At 36.0% G+C, this 20,324-nt stretch overlaps 1 pseudogene; it reads right to left on the bottom strand.

Annotated features, from left to right (window-relative positions):
* Window positions 1-519: 519 nt before the first annotated feature.
* On the bottom strand, window positions 520-1,013 carry LOC144234471 (ATP synthase F(0) complex subunit C2, mitochondrial pseudogene; annotated as a pseudogene).
* Between the last annotated feature and the right edge of the window lie 19,311 nt (window positions 1,014-20,324).

The following is a 20,324-nucleotide window of genomic DNA, read 5'->3' as shown; positions in this document are numbered from 1 at the left end:
CTCCAGAGCTGCCATGCCCCTCGGAATTGTTTTAGACACCTGGGGGCATGGACCTTTAGAAACCCTTATACAAACAGTCCTGAGATGCTGACTGCCATGGAGAGGGCACATCACTGTGGATGAAGCATCTTCTTTTGGATGCAGGAAACCCCAAAGAAGGACTGGGCTGTGAGCTGTCAGATGAGGCCTGGGTCTGGAAGGAGGACCTGAGCAACACTCTTCAGTCAGTCTCCAAAGGACATGTTTGGACTCAATATACATATATCTAGTTGTATATTTTATGTTTTTAGTAGAGCATTCCATTTTTTAGAACTCAAATTCCTCTGTTTTCTCTAAGTTTTGGTATAATTGTTTATTTCAAAATACACAAAAAAGAGTCTCTTATTTCCTTTTTTTCTTATCGATGCAGTATTTGTCTTTCCTGTCAAACTCTGAGCCAAACACTTCCCCAAGCTGCCTGAGGGATGAGAAAAGGAACATACAAGGCAGGCAGACCCATGGGGGGTGGAGACGGCTTCTTCACATAAAGAGGATGAGAAGGGCCACCATCAGGCAAAAGAGCCCACGGTCTTGGACGAAGGCAAAACCAGGATGGCACAGGAGAACTGTTGTTTCAGAGATGGGCTCCTGGCATAACCAATGATGAGGCTCTTAAATAGTCCGGGTTCCTGCCCCAGAGCCAGCCACCCCTACCAGGGCAGCCCCAGCCCCAGTGAACTTGGCTTCGATGTGGATGTCCCTGAAAGGGCGCTGGTTTGGAAGCTGAAGTTGGGAATAAGGAAGGTCAAGGGATGGGACGTGGGGCTGCCAAACCACTGAGACTTTCATCTGTCAGGGTGGTCTTGTCGCCACTGCAGTGATGGGTTCAACAACTAAGAGGTCCTCCTCACCAAGAAGGGCCAGGAGACACACTTTGCACAGGCTCGTGTTCTCAGGGGATGAGGGGCTCTGGTGGGGGAGCTGCTTCCCCTGCAGAGAAGACAGAGAGGGGCAGGTTCTCTTAGTCCTAACATGTTTATATAGTTTTAATCAAATAGGAGGCCAGAGGAATGGGAAGGAAAACAGAGTACTATGCCAAATGTGAAATGAAATATATTCAAAATGAATAAGAGAATTGTAATTTTTTCTTCCCAATTTTTACTTAAATTCTATTTAGTTAATATATAGTGCGATATCAGTTTCATGACTGCAATTTTAAAACAATAATTTTTCATATATATCCTGAAATAACAAAATTATATAAATAAATAAGCAGAAAACTTAAAGTTTCTCCCAAGTATTTTTTGGACTTTTGACTCATACCTAGATTAAAAGGAATGTTGATATACTTTTATCAACAAGAATTATATTCAATAACAGTACTTAAGGTAGGCATTTTCTTTCTTTTTTAAAGTTTATTTATTTTTGCGAGGGAGCATGCAAACAAGTGGGGGAGGGGCAGAGAGAGAGAGAGAGAGAGAGAGAGAAAGGGAAAGAGAGAGAAAGGGAGACACAGAATCCAAATCAGGCTCCAGGCTCTGAGCTGTCAGTACAGAGCCCTAAGCGGGGTTTGAACTCACAAGCTCTGAAATCATAACCTGAACTGAAGTCGGAGCCACATGAACACCCCAGGCACTTATTTTTATTTTAAAATGTTAAACAACTGAATTTTTTACTAAGCATTTAGGTAAAATATATTATCATATTTTAAAAAATATGTTCATTTTCTCTCATATAGAACAAGTCTGGATCCATAATTTTAAATTCTAGGATGTGCTAAGAAATCATTTAAAATGATTATGGAGAAAAGACTTTCAAAAATATTCAGAAACAGTTTTCAGCAACTGCTAACATTTACGGGCTGCTGTTTCAGGGAACTGTGATGTATACTTAATGTTACTTCTCTCATTAAATTCTCTGCAGGATAAATGGTAACTCTATTCATGTTGTCTTCCAAGTGAGAAGTCTGAGGCCCAGAAAGTTTAGTGAAGTTGCCCAAGGCTCTAAAGATAATAAGTAGAGAAAGCAAGAAATAGATCTATCTTTATGTGGGTCCAATACACAGGGTGTTTCTACTATTATCAAATGATGAAGTTCAACAAAATTGGTAGTAATTTAGTTGGAATTTGAGCACTAAGCAGTTCTTGAGATGGTGGAGGCCATTTCCAACCCATTTTTGGAAAGGGCAACAGAAATAAATATAGATCTAGTGATGATTGTTCCAAAGTGTATTTTGTAGATGGGTATAATAACTATTATATCTGCCTACAAAAACGGACAATAGTGTGATTCCTTACAAAGTCTTTCAAATAAGTATAGGAGACAATGGCTTATTAGTATGTATTAGTTAATTAATATATTTTTTAATTGCAGGACCTTAATGTAATAATGTGCATTATAGTCTCTGGTATGAATCATAACTCCAAATGTTTTCGGCCAAATAATCTCTTTTTGTTTTAATATACCATCTCTCAGGACTTATTTCCTTATGATATCTTTGAGATGATTCTGTGATATTATGTTAAATATAAATATCCACTCTAAAAGAACAAGGGCACTAAAGCTATAGCTGTAAGATGACTGTATTGTCATTATTTAGCACTGCATAAACTGAAAGAACAATGTAAAACAAACAGTGCACAACAGATTAGAATCCAGAATTTGTCTGGATTTAATTTAGGAAATCCACTTAATGTATAGTCAATCCAATCTTAACTGAATCACTCTGGGCAAATCCACACATCCTAAAGTCTTTTTCATCCCAACCCACCCAAAATCTTAAAAACATACTCTTCACTAGAACGATCTACAGATTTTGTCAATCTGGGGCTTGGAAGTCATGAGGATAGGGCTGATGGAGATTTGAGGGGCAGAAGAAAGGACCAATATATAAATTCAGCCAAAAAAAAAAAAAAGTGGGCAGAAGTTCCTTGAGTTAAGGGGAGCAAGTAAATGAGCAGCGTAAAGGTGATGAAAGGGGAGGAAAAAAAGAAAAGAACGCAGGATCCGTGCAGGCTATCTGAGGTCAGTACCCAGTCATAGGGTACAGGAAACAATTTGATATGATCCAATGACTTTCTGAAAGTGGTGGGGCTTCCTCATTTCTTTCTGTCTAGAATCAATTCTTCTGAAATGCCTGCCCAAGTGGAGAATATTAGGCACATGTAGCTAAGGATTGAGATGGGAGAAGAAAAGCAAGTGCTTACAACAGTTCTCTCTGTATGTTAAAGGGCATCTTACAGTACGGGGGTGGAGGTGGGGGGGAATGAGTCTGAAATGAAGGACGAAGAAGAGGGAAACTCACGTTATTCAAAACAATATAGTTACTCTTGCTTCATGCACATAGTCAAATCCCTTTACCCTTTCTCTTAATTTCTGAAAACCATTCCCAAGTTATTTCACATTTTTCCATTTCTGAAAGGGCCATTGTCAAATTTACATGAAGGATAATAAAGCTGAAAGCATGTACTAGCCCTTCTCAATGATATATATTAATCATAAACTGGGGAAGTCAATATATTAGATATTTCTCTAATATTCTAATGACTTTTCACCTAATATCAGTACAGGAAATGTGTTCACTGGGTATGACAGAGATTAAGGAAAATATGATTTATTAAATATCCCTGGGAACAAAGTTACTTCAGTTATTAATTCTACATTTTTTATCCTAACATTTTGCTTTTTGATTTTTTGAGCATCTGTAAAAGAAAAATATATTTTATCTGTATATTGAAATATATTGATCATAGGTAATTGGTAAATCACAAAACCATTGCAAATGATAGTCAAAAATATAATATAATATGAAACAATTTTAAGGTAATATAATACTTAAAAGTGATATTTATCATTATAGAATCTTACTAAACATCTTCTTAGACTTCTAGGCTTCCTTATATTAACTTAGCATTTTCAGAAAATATTACAGGTAATATGTGATACTAATTATTTAATTATTAAACGTCCTGTTTAAATGAACACACAATTCGGAGGTTTAAAAATGTGAATGGATCATAATATATTTTTTAAAGTAGATTCTTCTTTCATTCTAATTTGTCAATTTCCAGACATTTTAGGTTTATTTTTTAATCTGTTGAGGACTTAAAAAGTCAAACGCATTTTTTATCTCAATTGAAAATATTTATTAACATTATTTTATAAATCTCTCCAACATTTGGAATTCTTCTTAAGTGGCTTGATCTCTGTTTATACTGAATGTGATGATGAAAATCTTCCAATTTTATTTGAATGGAAATCAGATGTAAAATTTGAACACAAGCTACAATCTTCTACTAATCCTCCAGTTAAATTCTTGCTATATTTTTCTGGTTCTGAAGTGGCAACCCTCAGCCATCTTTATTAAATCTAACTTTATTGAATGTCGAGCTCATTGCTTTGTCATCTTTTACACCTATTAGATGGGAGTTATTTACTTTTATAAGAACTGAATTCTAAATAACAATGGAATTCCACACATAGCTTTGTTTTTCATTATAAACAGGGCACAATTTAGTTATATTTGTTATGTATAATACAATTCAAGTGAAAGTCTGTATTCTCTTTTTTCCTACTGAAATTGACCAGATGATTTTAAAATTTGTATAGAAATGCACAGAACCAAAAATAGACAAGGGCAATCTTGGAAAAGAAAGAAACAATCTACCAGATAATTAAAACAACATGACATTTGCTCTATTGTAGATGAAGTGACCAAAAATACAAAAATGAGCATAGAAAAAGACCCACATATATATGATTATTTGATTTATGATAAGGTGACTGTACTGTATGATAGGGCAAAGATAATATTTTTACTAAAATGTGCCAGAGTATTTGGATAAGCATCTAGGAAGCAAAATGTATCTTGACTCTTACTTCACACTATACACAAAATTTAATTTCTGAGAGATTGCTGATCTAAAAAGCAATTACCTTATAAAAGGTATGCCTTGTAGAAGATAACAGTGAAAACTAACTATGTTAGTTTGGAATAGACTAAGACAAGGAGAGCTAATCATCCAGGGAAAAGTTGATAATGAAATTATACTGAAATTTAAAATTTCCATTAAAACAATCTTAAGAAAATGTGTTACGGAATCTGGTCTGGATCACCTGGCAGAAGAACCAAGCTGCACTTGGAGATCTTGAAAGGCAGGAGATTTATTTTACACTGATGGGCTCAGAGGAGATCATTCTCCAGAGGTCTGAGCCCAGAGCATCAGCAGAGGGAACAATTTATAGCCCGTTACTTCCACATTCCTCATTAATCCGGCGACAAGCAGAGTGGGAAGAAGAACCCAGAAGGGGAAGTCTTTGATCAGGGACAAGTATTTCCTTATCTGTCCTGTCAGCCATCTCATAACAGATTTTTCCCTGTCAAGTGAAAAAGCATCTCAGAGAATTGGAGAAGATATTTGCATTCAGATATCCAACAAAAAACTCATATCTCTAAATGTACAAGGAACTACTATAGCTCATTATAACACACACACACACACACACACACACACACACAATCTGCAATGGTGAAACTTAGTATGGTCTACCTGTGGTAGCAAAACCAACACCTGAAGGAACAGAGCCCTTGCAAAATTTGCACACATCTTTGCACTAATTAAAAAAAGGAATTTCAAGTGCAGTGAGCTATCAAAGTAGACTTACTTGGACAGGAAGAGAAATGCATGTAGGTTTCTACTTCTCCCTTTCAAAGTTGAAGTTCTTGCCCTTTCTCTTCACCTTTTCAAGATGAAGCAAGTGAGGCAGGAGGAGTTATTCAAATCTAATTTGTTGGTAGATGATACAAGTAAAACTTGAACCCATTTTCATTTTATACCATGTAGACAGAGTCAGCTTAGATAGGCTAGATACCTTTTCCCTTACCTATGTAGTTTGAGTATAACGAAATAAAGAACAATTAATATTAGATTATGTTAAGTATTACCGTCTTCAAGTTTTCAGGTTCTTTGTTGCCGGGAGCCGCACCAGTTTCTCTGGATGGCAGTCACAGCAAGGAAACTGATATCTCCTTCTGCTACTACTGGCTCATGTTGTAAATGAGGCTGCTGGTATTGATCAGGCCTCACAAAATTCCAGATCAGACCAATATCCCCCACACAGACTGCTCATAAGGAAAGGCTTATCCCTGCCTTTTCCAAAGAGATTTCCGATGAAAACAGTGTGGATAAAAGGCTCTTCCTAAGGGTCTTGCAGATTCAAGACTTACATAATAAAGGGAGCTTGAGTCTGGCCCTGAGACAAAGAGCCTAATTTAGAGTTAAGGGAAGATATCCACCCTCACCCATTTGTTTCTGCCTGGAGCATTTTCTGGCCTTGTATATGCTGATTACTCCCTGTGAAGGAACCTATTGAGGAACTACTTTTGTCATTATGAGAGCAAAGGTGTTTCCTGGAAGACCTGTTTTTCTTGATACTTCCACCTTAAAAGAAGTAACTTCACCCTGTTTATGCTAAAAACTTTGTCTAAAGATACCTTCTTCCCCATAGGATAAGCATCTCAATCACTATTGATAAAGGTTATGCAGGAGTCTTCTAGATTTCCGGGAAATTCTTACATATCAAAGAAGTTTGTTGTCAGAAATCATTGTCTAAGGCAAATGCCACTTCCGTGCCATCCCCCAAATATTTATAAAGTTGAGCCCCAGTCAGAGCAGAGTTGCCTGCCTGGTGATCAGAAAGAATCTCCGGGGCTCTCTCACTCTTCCTCGCCGACACCGTCCATCCTTCAGGGACCCCTGGACATGCAGGAGCCGGCCTCCAGCACTTTGTAATTTCAGCAATATAGAAACAAATTTAAGCATTCTGGATTACTCAGGCCAGTCCAATCTTCGAGTATGCATTCATTCAGTAAAGAAGTAAAGATGGTACACAATTTCTAGAACAAAGAAAAAGCCAGAAATAACTACAGAGTGAATTTAAGTATACATTCATTAACAACTAAGAAATAGAATAAAAATATAAATGCAAGTTACTGGAATAATTTTTCCAAAGATGGAAGATACATCACGCACTTATAGACTTTCAGTATTAACCTAGTACAGTTATTTTAGATACATAAGGCTATACAAACCAAACAGTTGCATAAATTGAAAGAGAAGAAACTGTGTGTGAGACTGGGTACATAGGTTTATATTAAGATATTACCCGAAATATCAATCAATCTCATTTTGTTCAATGGTTATGTACTATACTGAGTGATAACGGGAACAGCGATCTCAGCGACATTGGAAAATTTGATTTTGAGAGATTTTATGAGGCAAATGCAAGTTTTATGGAGTACTTGCTCTTCAAAACATTTTTAAGGTTTTCTTTGCTGTAACACTCAATTAGTTAAGAATTCAAGCCAACACAGTGCCCTTGTGTATACAGCATATGTTTTAAGTGGCTCTTGGCTGACTTTGCTGAACAAGTTTATGAAGTTGTTGCAGTATATTTTCTGTGCCAAAAGAGAAAATAAATAATACTTCTGGAGTGTTATTTTAAGAACATTATTTTACAGTCAGTACCATTTCTAATGGAAAAACCTTTTGCAATGCAACAGTGGCAACCTTGAGATAAGGCTAAAAATATCAAATGAAAAGAATAAAGATGACTTTGGGAAGCATTTAGAAACATGAAAAATGTATTTTTGGAAATAGCTTTATAAAAGTTTGCTCTGTGGGGAAATGGCCAGATGGTAAGAAGATGAAGGGATATGATTAACGAATGTCATGAATTATTATTTCATATAGAGATTAGATGCTCTTTGCATAAATCAAGGATGCATCACCTTCTAACTCAAGCCAAACTTCAAAATTATAAGTTATCAAAAGTTAAACCTAGATTATTATTACAGATGCATTGAAAAGGATCGAGAAAGCGAAGTAATTTTTTTTCCTTTTTCCACTAGCTATCACACAAAGTTTGTTTTGTGCAGTGTTCTCTATTAGTGAATAGAGGTGAATCGTGTAATGCATTGGTAAACACAATAGCTTTGAACTGAGAAGGGAAGCCAGGACTGGAAAAAGACAATCATGCTGCAAAATGCAAAAGTTTGCAAAATGGGTACTAATATCTGCCTTATTTAATTTATAGAAGCTGGACATAGAAGAGTAGTTATAAAATCAATAAAGAACATGTATATGAAAATGATTTCAGTAAAGTGCTCTAAAAGATAAGAGTAATAGGATAGGAGCTGAATGACATTATGCTCCCTAGGTCTAAAAAGAAACACATTTTTTGAGGAATGATTGACCTATCATAAAATTTATAGATTAAAGTGACTCCAAACCCCTTCAAAATACAGAACGTTTCTATCCTTGTGGCTATGCCTCTTTCTCCACTCCTCTGCCTAAGGCCATCGTTCAGACTGATGTCACCATAAGTTATTTTGCCTGTTCAAGAATTTCACACAAATAGAATCACACAGTGCTATTCTTTTGTGTCTAGCTTCTTTTATTTAACACAATGCTGGAGGAATTCACCCATGTTGTTGCAGTATCAAAAGGTTACCCATTTTTATTTCTCAATTGATTTTTACTGTATGAATGCACCACATTAAAAAATCCTTTTCCTTTTGGAAGCATCTGGGTGGCTCAGTCAGTTAAGCATCTGACTCTTGATTTTGGCTTAGGTCATGGTCTCATGGTTCAAGAGTTCGAGCCCTGCATTGGGGTCTTCACTGATAGTGTGGAGTCTGTATGGGATCTTCTTTCTTCCTCTCTCTCTGCCCTTTCCCTTCTTGTTTGCTCTCTCTCTCTTTCTCTCTCACTCTCTCAAAATAAATAAAATAAACATTTAAAATTAAAAATCTATTTCATTTTAAATTTAAAATTCATTTTAAATTCTTTTTTTTGAAGATATTTGTTATTTTTTTACAGTGATGAATAAAACTCCAATGAACATTTATATAAAAGTTTCTCTGCAAACATGTTTTCATCTCTCCTGGGTAAATACCTACGAATAAAATTACTGGGTCACCTACCTAGTATTTACTCATGAGAAATGAAAACATATGTCCACACACACACCAAAATAACGATCTCCATGCTAATGTGCATAACAACTGCTTTATTTGTTTGTTTGTTTGATTATCTATATATATTTTGAGACTCTCCTTTGGGCTCGGGGATGAGATTGGATATTAATGGGGGAGGCAGATATTCTCTTTCCTTGTTAAGCGGATTGATAATTCTATACTCAAACATTCTGTGAACCAGTTAATTCTGGGGAAGGCAACTAATATCTGATTAATACGATAGAGGAAGGGATTTCTACCTGCCTCTGGACTTTTGAAGTACCACCGTAGGCTCTGAAACATGAAAACCTGAAAAACATTTGCAGTGGTAGAAGAAACAGTAAGTTTTTTATTATTATTACATTGATATGGAGACGGACCGAGTATAAAGAGCAGCAAAATCGTCCCCACTTTTCATGGGGAAGCTGTGGTAAGGACTGCAACAGCTCTGGGATCTACTAGGAGTCTTGAGGCGGAAGTAGGAGTGGGGTTCATGTTGAGCAGCTAAAGACATCTGTCCAGAACAGGGGTCCTGCAGTGAGCATTGATATTGGCACAGACAGCACAGAAGGCCAGAGTGTAGGAATCTATTCAGAGCAATGCACCTTGAGAACACCCCGGAAATACAACTCAAAAGAGAATTCTTTCTGTATAGGATTAATATCTGGCTTGTAGGCTTTGCAGGCTTATAATCTAATAGTGTGGTTATAAAAGCTACCTACTTTCCAATTTTGTTGTCACCGATTCAGGATGGCGGTGGAAATGGGTTCTGCTTTTGTTAATTCAAATAATTCATGTTTAGGGCTTATAATACTCAGCCTTACAGATATTAACCTAAAAGTAATCAACTTTTTGTATTCTGTATTCTTACTGAGTAACTCTCCTAGGTCCATTCAGCTTTGGAAACTCTTAGAAAATTAGTGGCAAAACTCTTGTTGGAATATGTCTACAATCGGGCTTGGATAATTATATGAGTCTATACCCACTAGTTTCAAATATTATTTCCTTTTCTGTATGCATGACATTGCACTAATATAAATACTCTGTATGTACTACATTACACTAATAAAAAATACTACAGTATACTAAAAAAGATAGTCCACTGGCCACTGGACTTAATGTTTCTTCTAGAAAAGCCAAGAGTTTTTCTCCCATTTTCCTTGTCCCAGGGACTCTTTCTACATTTCTCAATTAAAAATTTCAAGCACGATGGTTACTTATTGTTTTAGTAGAACTAAAGTCAAAGTATTGCAAGACAGACATTACAGTTATAACTTTTGAGAAGGTCTTAACCATGCTATTACACCCACAAGGTAACTGAGAATAGGAAATCCATTGCTAGGCGTATCTGAACTGGCATATTAAATTATAGATGTAGAATGTAAAAGAACATGGTTCCATCCTTTTTTTGAAACAGGTATAATTTAATTTTAATTTTGGCTCTTCCCCTGTCATATAAAGATCTCCATGCCTTAAAAGGGTAGTGTTTCCCTGTAATTATAATTGGTACACTTGAAATCACAAAACTGTAACAAAGACCATCCTTCCAAAAACTCCTGGAGAATATAGGTTATCTTTGGCCATGCAGGCTCACCTCCCACTCTCATCACAAAACCATGAATAACTAAAAATGACCCGCTAATATGTAGCTGCAGTAGCAATTTGTAGACACAGGTATTTTTTTTTTTTTTTGCCTTTTTTGATTTGAGAACTAGCCAGAAATCTTTACCCAAAATAAAGCACCTCTTTCCAACCGTGGCTTGCCAAGTGCAATTGTCTGCAAGGTCCCTCTGCGTTATATCTGAAATGTGCTTAAAGCTTTATCTTATCCATACATGTTCCATTTCCATTATTCATGCTATATAAGTTTCTTGCCTAGCAATCTTTTACACAGTGATAAAAAAAGAAATTATTATGGCATGATCTTCTTTAACTCCTTACTCTGCGTCATTAAAGCTCCTATATTTAATACAACTTATTAACGACTTGACATTCTAAGTAAGGAAGAATTTCATTTTATATCCTGCTTACTACTGGGAGTGGATGCCATGTCAATCCTATGGATTTTATTCATTCATTATATTTCTTAGATGACATTTGTTCATTACTTGTCCTAATTTCAGTTTTATGAGGGGGTACAGAGGTTTCTACTAATATTTGAAACTGAAAGGGAAAGAAATCTTAAGATTTCCAGATGTTGCAGGTGGGTCATACAAAAGGCTTCTTGGGTATCTGGAAACTGAGAACAACATTCGGCATCAATGTCAGAGATATAGTCAGATCTGTGGAGAAGGGGAAGATGTGAGGAATATGTGATACTCCTAGGATTTTATCCTTAGAAAACCGCTGTGATATTGGTATAGTTTCCTTTCAAAATGAAAAAAAATAGCCAAAACATATTTGATTACTTCAGATATGCCACAAGTATTACCATCTTGACAAGAATTAAATAAGGCTAGGTATCTTACTTACAATAAATTACTTGACACTAGAAATAAAATTATGAATGTTAATGTACTTTGGAAGTTTTGAAGAAAAGAAAAAGCCTCATTAACCGGAGTGGTGTCGGAGAGTCTCCAACATTCCACTCCAATTTTCCTAGTCTGCTTCAACTCCACCATCACTGGAAAAGCAAACAGTGCACAGCATCTAAGTCCCTGGTCCCTGTTATGCATCCACAGATTCATGGATACAATGGTCTTTCTGTTCCCGGCCACCTCAGATACCCACAGTCCTAACACCATTTTTCTGAAGATCTCTCTCTAGAGAGGAGAGTAAGTGGGCTCCTTTGCTCCATGGGTTTTCCTTTTATAATTTCCTATGAACTAGTCTACCATTTGTTCTTTTATAACTTCTTAAGAAATAACTTCTCACATTGTATGGTAACTTCGTTGGGTTGCTCTTCTCATCAGGCTGAAAGAAGCTTTGATGCAAATCTGGATCTTATTCACTTATTAATGTCCCATACCTTATGTATTCCTGACACACAACAGATAGTCAGTAATTATTTGTTGAATAAATAGAACCACACCACCATGCTGCACAGGCTATGGACATAGAAACATATATGTAATTTTTTTTTTTTTTTACTTGAGGCTGTCTTTGGAGCTAGCAATTCAAATAGATAGTACTCCAACCTTCGTTCAATCCGAAGAACTCTATGGTGTTAAGATGATTCAATGTTACTAAGATGTGAGTGACTTATTTGATACTGTACAGAAAGGGGATGTTACGATGTTATCTGTGATTAAGAAATATTATTTCCCAACACTGTAAAGTCAAGAGATAAGGGGAGAGATTGGATTCTTTACAGTGGTGTTAAACTATCACAAATACACATGTCAAAGAGTTTATGATAATCGTTCTTTCTTTTTCTGATAACATATGACAGAGCTAGGTGATACTTCCAAAATACTTGTTCCTTTAGGAACCAGATGAAATGTCCTCACTTTTTTTTTATTTTAATGGACCTTCAAGTGTGAATCATAGTGTAATGTCTGAAAATCTGTATTTTAAGAAAATGAATTCCCAACACAAGGCTTAAAAGAAAAATAGAATATTTTACAAGTACTAGCGTGCCGGGAGCCGCACCGGCCTCTCTGGATGGCAGTCACAGCAAGGAAATGGCAATGTTTGCACAGCTTCTGCCATGAGAAATGAAGACTAGTATCTCCTTCTGCTACTACTGGCTCATGTTGGAAATGAGCCTGCTGGTATTGACCAGGCCTCACAATATTCCATATCAAACCCATATTCTGAACACAGTTACCTCATAGGAAAAGCATATTCCTGCCTTTACAAAAGAGATTTTAGATAAGAGCTCTGTGGATCATTGTCAAAAGGTTCTTCCTATGGGCCTTGCAGATCCAAGACTTAGATAATAAAGGGGGTTAAGAACACAAGAGTTACTATTGAGCCTGGTCCCATATCAGAAGAGCCTAATTTATAGTTAAGGTACAGACAAGTACCGAACATAACTTACTAATTGGTGATGTATGGCAGTCCCTTCCTCAGGGCCTACATTCCACAGACATCCTCCCTTACACTGGCAGCTGGGATGAGGATAGATAAGAGTAATTAAAACAGAAACCCAGATGCAAAGACTGATACATATAGAGCCCCCTTGGTAGTTTCCACTAACTAACCAATTCAGAATCATTCATCCTCTTGAGAGCCAGACAGAATGACTCCTAACTTATCTATATACAATGTAACCTATATGTTATCCTGTCTTTCATTAAGAGCATCCTGTTATTTCCTTGGTTGTAAATTCACCATGACTGGGATAATTCTGCAATTGATATCACAAAAGACCTCTCATTGTAAGAAATTCCTTTTCTCTGACCTCATATAGTTGTTGAACCTTTAAATAAAGACACCAAAACCGACAGGACAGAGATGCCTGCCTGGTGATCAGAAAGAATCTCGGGGCTCTCTCATTCTCTTTCGCCGACACCGTCCATCCTTCAGGGACCCCTGGACCTGTCGGAGCCGGCGCGGCCTCCGACACTAGAGAAGAAATAATATCAAATGGACCCAATATTTTAAAACTTGTTATCTTTTACCCATAAAGCAATAGATGTTTGTATAGCTAAAACTTCACTTGAATGTGTATCACCATAATTTGACCAACTATTACAAAACCAAAACCTGCATGATTTCCAGAATTAAATATAAGAAAATTTCCATGTTTCAGTGTTCATTCACTTATAAAATATTTACAGAAATATAAAAACATACCTCTGAATGTGGCTCAGAAATTAATACCCAGCTCAGAATATAGCCAGAAAACAAATTAGTGTACATATTTTAAAGCAATGATCAATAATAAGAAGACTTTAATATCAAATTTGAAAATGCCCTCTTTTTAAAAAAAAATTTCATGTATTTGTTTTTCAATACGTACAAATTTATTTTGCATAAATACTGCTGGAAAAAGTAAGGCAAGTAGGATATTTAAGTAAACCAATATAGTTTTCTGTTGTTGAAAACTAGAAAACATAAGGAATACTTCTATGATTAAAAGCAATCACTGAATAATTAAATGAGATTAACCCCAAATCATTATCTTTGTTTTCAATAGAACGTCCTTAAAAATGAAGGAGACAGTGATAATGAAATACTTGCCTTGTGTCAAATTTAGAAGAGCCAACGGAATGAGATAATTCAGGCTTCAGTGTTGAATGAGTTAGCCTCAAAATGAAGTCTGAAACAAAAAGAGAACTCCCAATGGTATTAAAGCATTCAGATATGGCCATGATATGTTATAAGGAATAGCTTAGACCTAAGATTAAAGATAAAATATTTTATAAAAAAGTACAAAGGAAATTTGCATCACCAAAATAAGCATACCACTGTATTTCATGACTAAGCCTGGAGAAATGAGGAAAAGAAGGGACATGAAAGCAGCAGCAGAAGTCGTGGTGACTGGAAGTTTTATACCACTGGGACTTTCCTTTTCAACTTCGCAGGCAACAGAAGAAGAAATCTTGTCTGCAGTAGATTCCACAGGGAGACGAGGTTTGCTGAAAAAAAGTGTGTGCTGCTTCTCTCTCCAGCTGTTGTTACAGTATGGAGAGGTGAGAAACATACATAGACACAAAGATAAATACAACACTCTCCCAGAAATTGGGTGAGAACAGCCGCCATGTTCCACTGTGGTCAAATAGTTCTGACTCCTCATCAGTATGAAGGGACCTGATTTTAGAATGTGATTCAGAAGTTCTCCACCTCCCTTCGAGGTGGGTTTCGTTTAAATGCTGCAACAAAACCAAAGCATTTGGAAATGAAGGTAGGAGTCAAGAAAGGGAAGGAGCTAGGAACAATTAAATAGAGGAAAGATTAATAGATTTTCTTACTTTTTTAGTTCAGGGCTATTTACTTATTTTTGTGTAAAATAATAACGACTACAAAATGAACAAAATTACACTTAAAGACAGATCAGTGGTTTTTTTTAAATAAAGGTCTGAAATGCTCACATGGGGCTGCAGGGTATGGACAATCTAGGGAGAAAAGTCAAAGTTGCTGCCCTCTTAACCTCTCCCCAGACACATGGGCTTATTGAGTGATCTAATCGCTGGATATGCTGAGCTAATAATCTCCACACTGTCAGCCTGTCACGCTCCTCCTCAAAAACTCTTGTCATTTCCTAAAACAACTTCTCAACCCTTTCCTTTCATTGTTTTCTTAAATCCCCCTACACTACAAATTCCTTAGAGTATAAGATATAGGTTGGCTTTGTATACATAGGGTCTAACTAATGCCATTACATTTAAAATAATTTAGTACACATTACATTTCAAATAGATAACTTGATGTACCCTCACTGAATGGATAATATGCCTGATATAGACATAAGGATATTTAGGTAGATCTCAGGTATTTTCTCCAAATATCTTGCAATCTCAGGCTTTATTTGTTTCCTTGATTTTTTTTTTTCTGATGTGGGATTACTTTACTACTGCTGCCATTAATTACATCTTCCCTCTATCACTGTCTACAATATGAAGAATTCTCATTTTTAAGATCAAGTTTAATAATAAAGCAATTAATATGTGTGCTGCATACTAGTCATCTCGCGCAATTACATGTAATTCTAAGTGTAAACACAATATAAAAATGGAGTTTTATTATTACAATAATGGTAATGTATCTTCTACAACAATAGAGCTCAATTTATCTGGGGTTATAGGCTCCTTTTTCTTAAACAGAATTACATTCCCCTATTCACACAAATTTTAAAGCAGACTTCTTGCCCCCAAATTCAAAAATAAACTCATTTTACCCTCAGAGAAACAAAGTGTTACCTTTTGAAGTAAGTACACTTTATATATTTTTCACATGAATAGCTATAATGTCAGGAATGTGTTGAACATGAAATATGACTAATTTTCCCTTGCCAACCACTTAAAATTCTCTAAAATAAAAACAAACAGTTATTTCCTCGTTTTTGTGGTTTTACTTCCCTCTATTTCATTTACTTGTAGGCAATTAATGTCAATGCCATTCTAACACTTTTTTGTATATGTTGTAATTTTGTGGGGAAAAAAATCACATTCTCAGTTTCTAGATTCCAAAGTGTTTCAGTATTTCAGAAATAGCATGCCAAATACTACTCTAACTAAGGTTACTTGCAGCATCTTTACTATTAAAGACAAAGGACACATTATACTTTTCCCATATTTAAACTTTTTAAAGTATTTTGTTTCTTATGCTTTCCTGAGCACACACATTTTAGCNCTTTCATTGTCTCCTACTTTTTTTTTTTTTTTTTACTTGTTGTCTAGTCTATTATCTTTGTTCATCAGTATTCCATGGTAGCCCTTTTCTCTCTTCACATGCTCTCCATGGTTGGCTTCATCTAGACCAGCTTTTCTGATTGTTTAAATTCTGATGATTCCATCTGCACTTATTTCAGAATGGAAATTCACCATCAATGTCAACGTCTAAGTTTATGGAATACAATTATTTATGCTTGGTAGCACTATTTTCTTCATTAAAATTTGTGTGTAATAAAACTGGTAATTTAAATATGTAGAAAATAGGTTGTTCAATATATAAGACAATCAGCAACCTATTAAAATACATATAGATTTCTATCTGAGGCCATATATTAAAAAGTTCCATATGGATTGAATATGGAAAATATTATAAGTTATAGTGACTCATATAAAAAAGGAAGTTAAGGTCAGATCTCTTTCATGGAGGATGAGAGAAAGATGTTTATTTTGTAAAACCTCATTAACAACATCATTTACTTTCAGATTAAGTCATTTTAATTGGTAATTTTAACGCTCTTACACAAATTTTAAAAGATACCATTTACAGTATTGAAAATACTTATAATTTTGTAAATATTAAAAGCATTCATTTATATGACACTTTTTAACAGAATCATAAATTGTTTTATTTTGGCAAAACAGGGATCAATTATATGTTTAAAGAAAAATTATATGTTTAAAGAAATATGTGATCATAACACATATACTAATTACACATAAGAAATGCTTTAATGTACGGTGCCTGGCTGGCTCAGTGGGTCCAGCATCCAACTCTTGATTTCTGCTCAGATCATGATCCCAGCCTTGTGGGATCAAGCCCTGAGTCAGGTTCCACACTGAGCATGGAGCCTGCTTAAGATTCTCTGTCTTTCCCTCTACTCCTGTCTGTTGCTCACATGCTGTCCTGAAGCATGATGAAGAAAAATCATGTGAAGATGATGCAGAAAAATCCATGTTCATTGAACTTATGTAAATTAGTTGTTGTAAAGAAAACTAAATGAGACCTTCAGAAATTCTGTATTCTACATTTAGATTAGCCTTGCTATGCTAGAGCCACAAAGAAGCCATTCCTCTGACCGAGTCCTCAATTTTGAAGGCCACATTCTTTTTGTATCTTAAAAGACTGTTTTTCCTTTTCCCTCCCTCCTCCATCAATTGACTATTGATGATAGTCAATGAGTCTTGCTAGCTGTATGATTATCTGATCATCATGTTATCTAATTAAGACCTAGACATCATTAAGCATCCACATAGCCTTATGTGTCCACATGAGGAAAACACACACACACACACACACACACACACACACACACACACACACATTCTACTTAACATGCAATAAAACTACATCCAGATAAGCTGTAGTTTAAATTTGGTTTTCACTTTCGGAGATATGGATCATAGGCCAGTGAATTATCTCTTTTAAACTTATTTGCCAAGCTAACAATATGTACATATCAGACTTATGGCAAGATTTAAAGATATCCATGTGAAATTTTTCATCAATTTCTAAGTGCTATATAAAAATAAAAATTATTAAAGTATAAATAAGATGAAATCATGCCCTAATCCAAAGAAATTCAATGCATGAAAATCCAACCATATAACACATATACTAGCAACCAAAGTTTCATACTTAAAAAATATTTTAAAGACAGTTCATACAATGAGAAAGATGGGACAAGATTTTTATTTTATTTTTATAGTTGCCAAAGTGACAACTCAAGAGATTAAGTTGCTTACCAAAAGTCACGGCATAGTTAAGTTCAGGGGCTAAGGGGCTTAAGTGCTACTAGCATATCAGAACTTCCTGTCATTTCGGGGCGCCTGGATGGCTCAGTTGGTTAAGCGTCCGACTTCAACTCAGGTCATGACTCCACGGTTCATGGGTTCAAGCCCCGCGTCGGGCTCTGAGCTGACAGCTAGCTCAGAGCCTGGAGCCTGCTTCAGATTCTGTGTCTCCCTCTCTCTCTGACCCTCTCCTGATCATGCTATCTCTCTCTCAGAAATAAATAAAACATTAAAAAAATTTAAAAAAAAAGAACTTCCTTTTATTTCATAATAAGGATTTACATAAATATCTGTTTACAGAATAATATTTAAATGAGTCAAAATGGGGTGGAGTCTGTGTAAAAGTATTGTGACTTTACTTTCTTCTTTAATTTTTAATTTTTTTATATTTTAGAGAGAGAAAAAAAGAGGGAGAGGGGTGAGGGTGAGAAAGAGAGAGAGAGAGGGAGAGAGAGAGAGAGGCAGAGAATCCCAAACAGTCTCCATGCTCAGCACAGAGCCTGATGCAGGGCTCTCTCTCATGATGCTGGGATCATGACTTGAGCCAAAATCAAAAGGCAGATGCTCAACCAACTGAGCCACCCAGGCACCCTTTTACTTTCTTCTTTTAAACTCTACCCTTGCTAAAAAAAATAGGTAAAAAAAATCCATATCCAAGGATATAAGAAAATAAATCATAACTTCAAAGCATAAACAATGAAGGATATCTACAATAAACTGTAAAATCTCATGCACACGAGGAAGACAGTTAAAGATAATTCACAGCTCCCCAATCTCTGAAAGTGGCCCAGAACTCAAAGTCACTTTTCTGATACTGTCTTTAGAATGACAGGACTTAGGGGGATGGGGAAAACCACGGCATGGGTGCGAACAGCCCCTACGTCTCCCATTTCATAATGCAGCACAGAAAAGAGGATAGAGCTGAAAAAGGAAATAAGTGATTGACATACATATTCTGGAATTTACACTCCTAATCTAGAGTGTTGGTGAAAGCCAAGGAAAGATAAAGGAGAGGTGATGGGTATGCAGCAGAAAGAAAGGGAAAGATCCACCAAAGGATAGGTACACTGAGTATAGTAGCAAAAAAGAAAAAAGATACAAGCTTAAGGATCAAATTAAAAATGGTAGAACAACACGCTGAAGCTGGCTGAAAGCAGAAAATATCGAAAGAAAGAGATAAAATACCAGCAGCACTTCCAAATTCTATTTCTTGATCATGTGGCAGAAGAAAATATTTGTGCTACCACTGAAGAAGCACAAATTATTCAAAGCCTATAAAATTCAAAAATTGAGGAAGGCAAAGGGTTTCTGAGGCAGGAACTACAGAGGTGTTTTTCCCCACTACTGTCCTACGTGCACAGGCTTCAGATGTAGGAAGGGCAGCTTCCTTCAAGCATCTGTTCAGAACGATTATCTGGCTGAAACAAATGCAAGGACACAGCAGAAAATGAGACATAGTCCACACTCCAGGCAGCCCAGAAGGTTCAGAACACGGATCTTAAAAGGAAAATCCACATATTGAATATATGACACAGAGATGAAAGTCGGCCTCAAGTATGGCTGGTAATGTTGCCTGACACTCTATCAGATTTTAAAACTTTCATGCAGAAATCGTGGCAAATTCCCTTTGCTGAGTGGAGATGCTGTCTGCATAAGTGCATTCTCCCTTCTTCCAAAAATTGAAATTTTAGTGGCATCATTAACACTGAAGAGGTCAAATTTCCAAAAGAACTGAATCCCAGGTTTCTTTTTCTTTCATCCTGTCTCTACTTCATGTTTTAAGACTTTGGTTTGCAAAAGAATTATATGGGTCTGAATTGTATGAAAATCAGTCCTGGGTTCTAGAAACACACTTTTGCTTTTAATAACTGCTTTCGGTGCTGGAATATGTTTGTATTTTCTTAATTTCATGCAGCTAATGCTGTGTTAATGTTATGAGGAGGACACTTGAGAAATTTGGGGTCGATTTGATTCAACCTCAAAAGACCTGAGGAGTTACACTCATTTTGGTGGAACATAGCTTACACTTCAGTTGCCAGAAAAACTCAGATATTCCCTGGGCATCAGGGCAAAACCTCACTTGTTGGAGATGAAAAGAATAATAAAATGGCTAGGAAAATATTTGGTTTATGATTCCTCTGATCTAACCTTAATGAATTTCAGTTTCTTTTAGTTCTAAAATTTGAGGCAAATACATGATCAGATAGATCAGCCTTGATAACTCTTTGAGATTTGGATCAGCAAAATGTATTCGTATT

The sequence above is a fragment of the Crocuta crocuta genome, unplaced genomic scaffold (genome assembly GCF_008692635.1).
Source record: "Crocuta crocuta isolate KB4526 unplaced genomic scaffold, BGI_CrCroc_1.0 scaffold154, whole genome shotgun sequence".
Lineage (NCBI taxonomy): Eukaryota > Metazoa > Chordata > Mammalia > Carnivora > Hyaenidae > Crocuta > Crocuta crocuta.
Note: the sequence above shows the minus strand (reverse complement) of the source record. Positions and strands in the feature narration are given on the sequence as shown.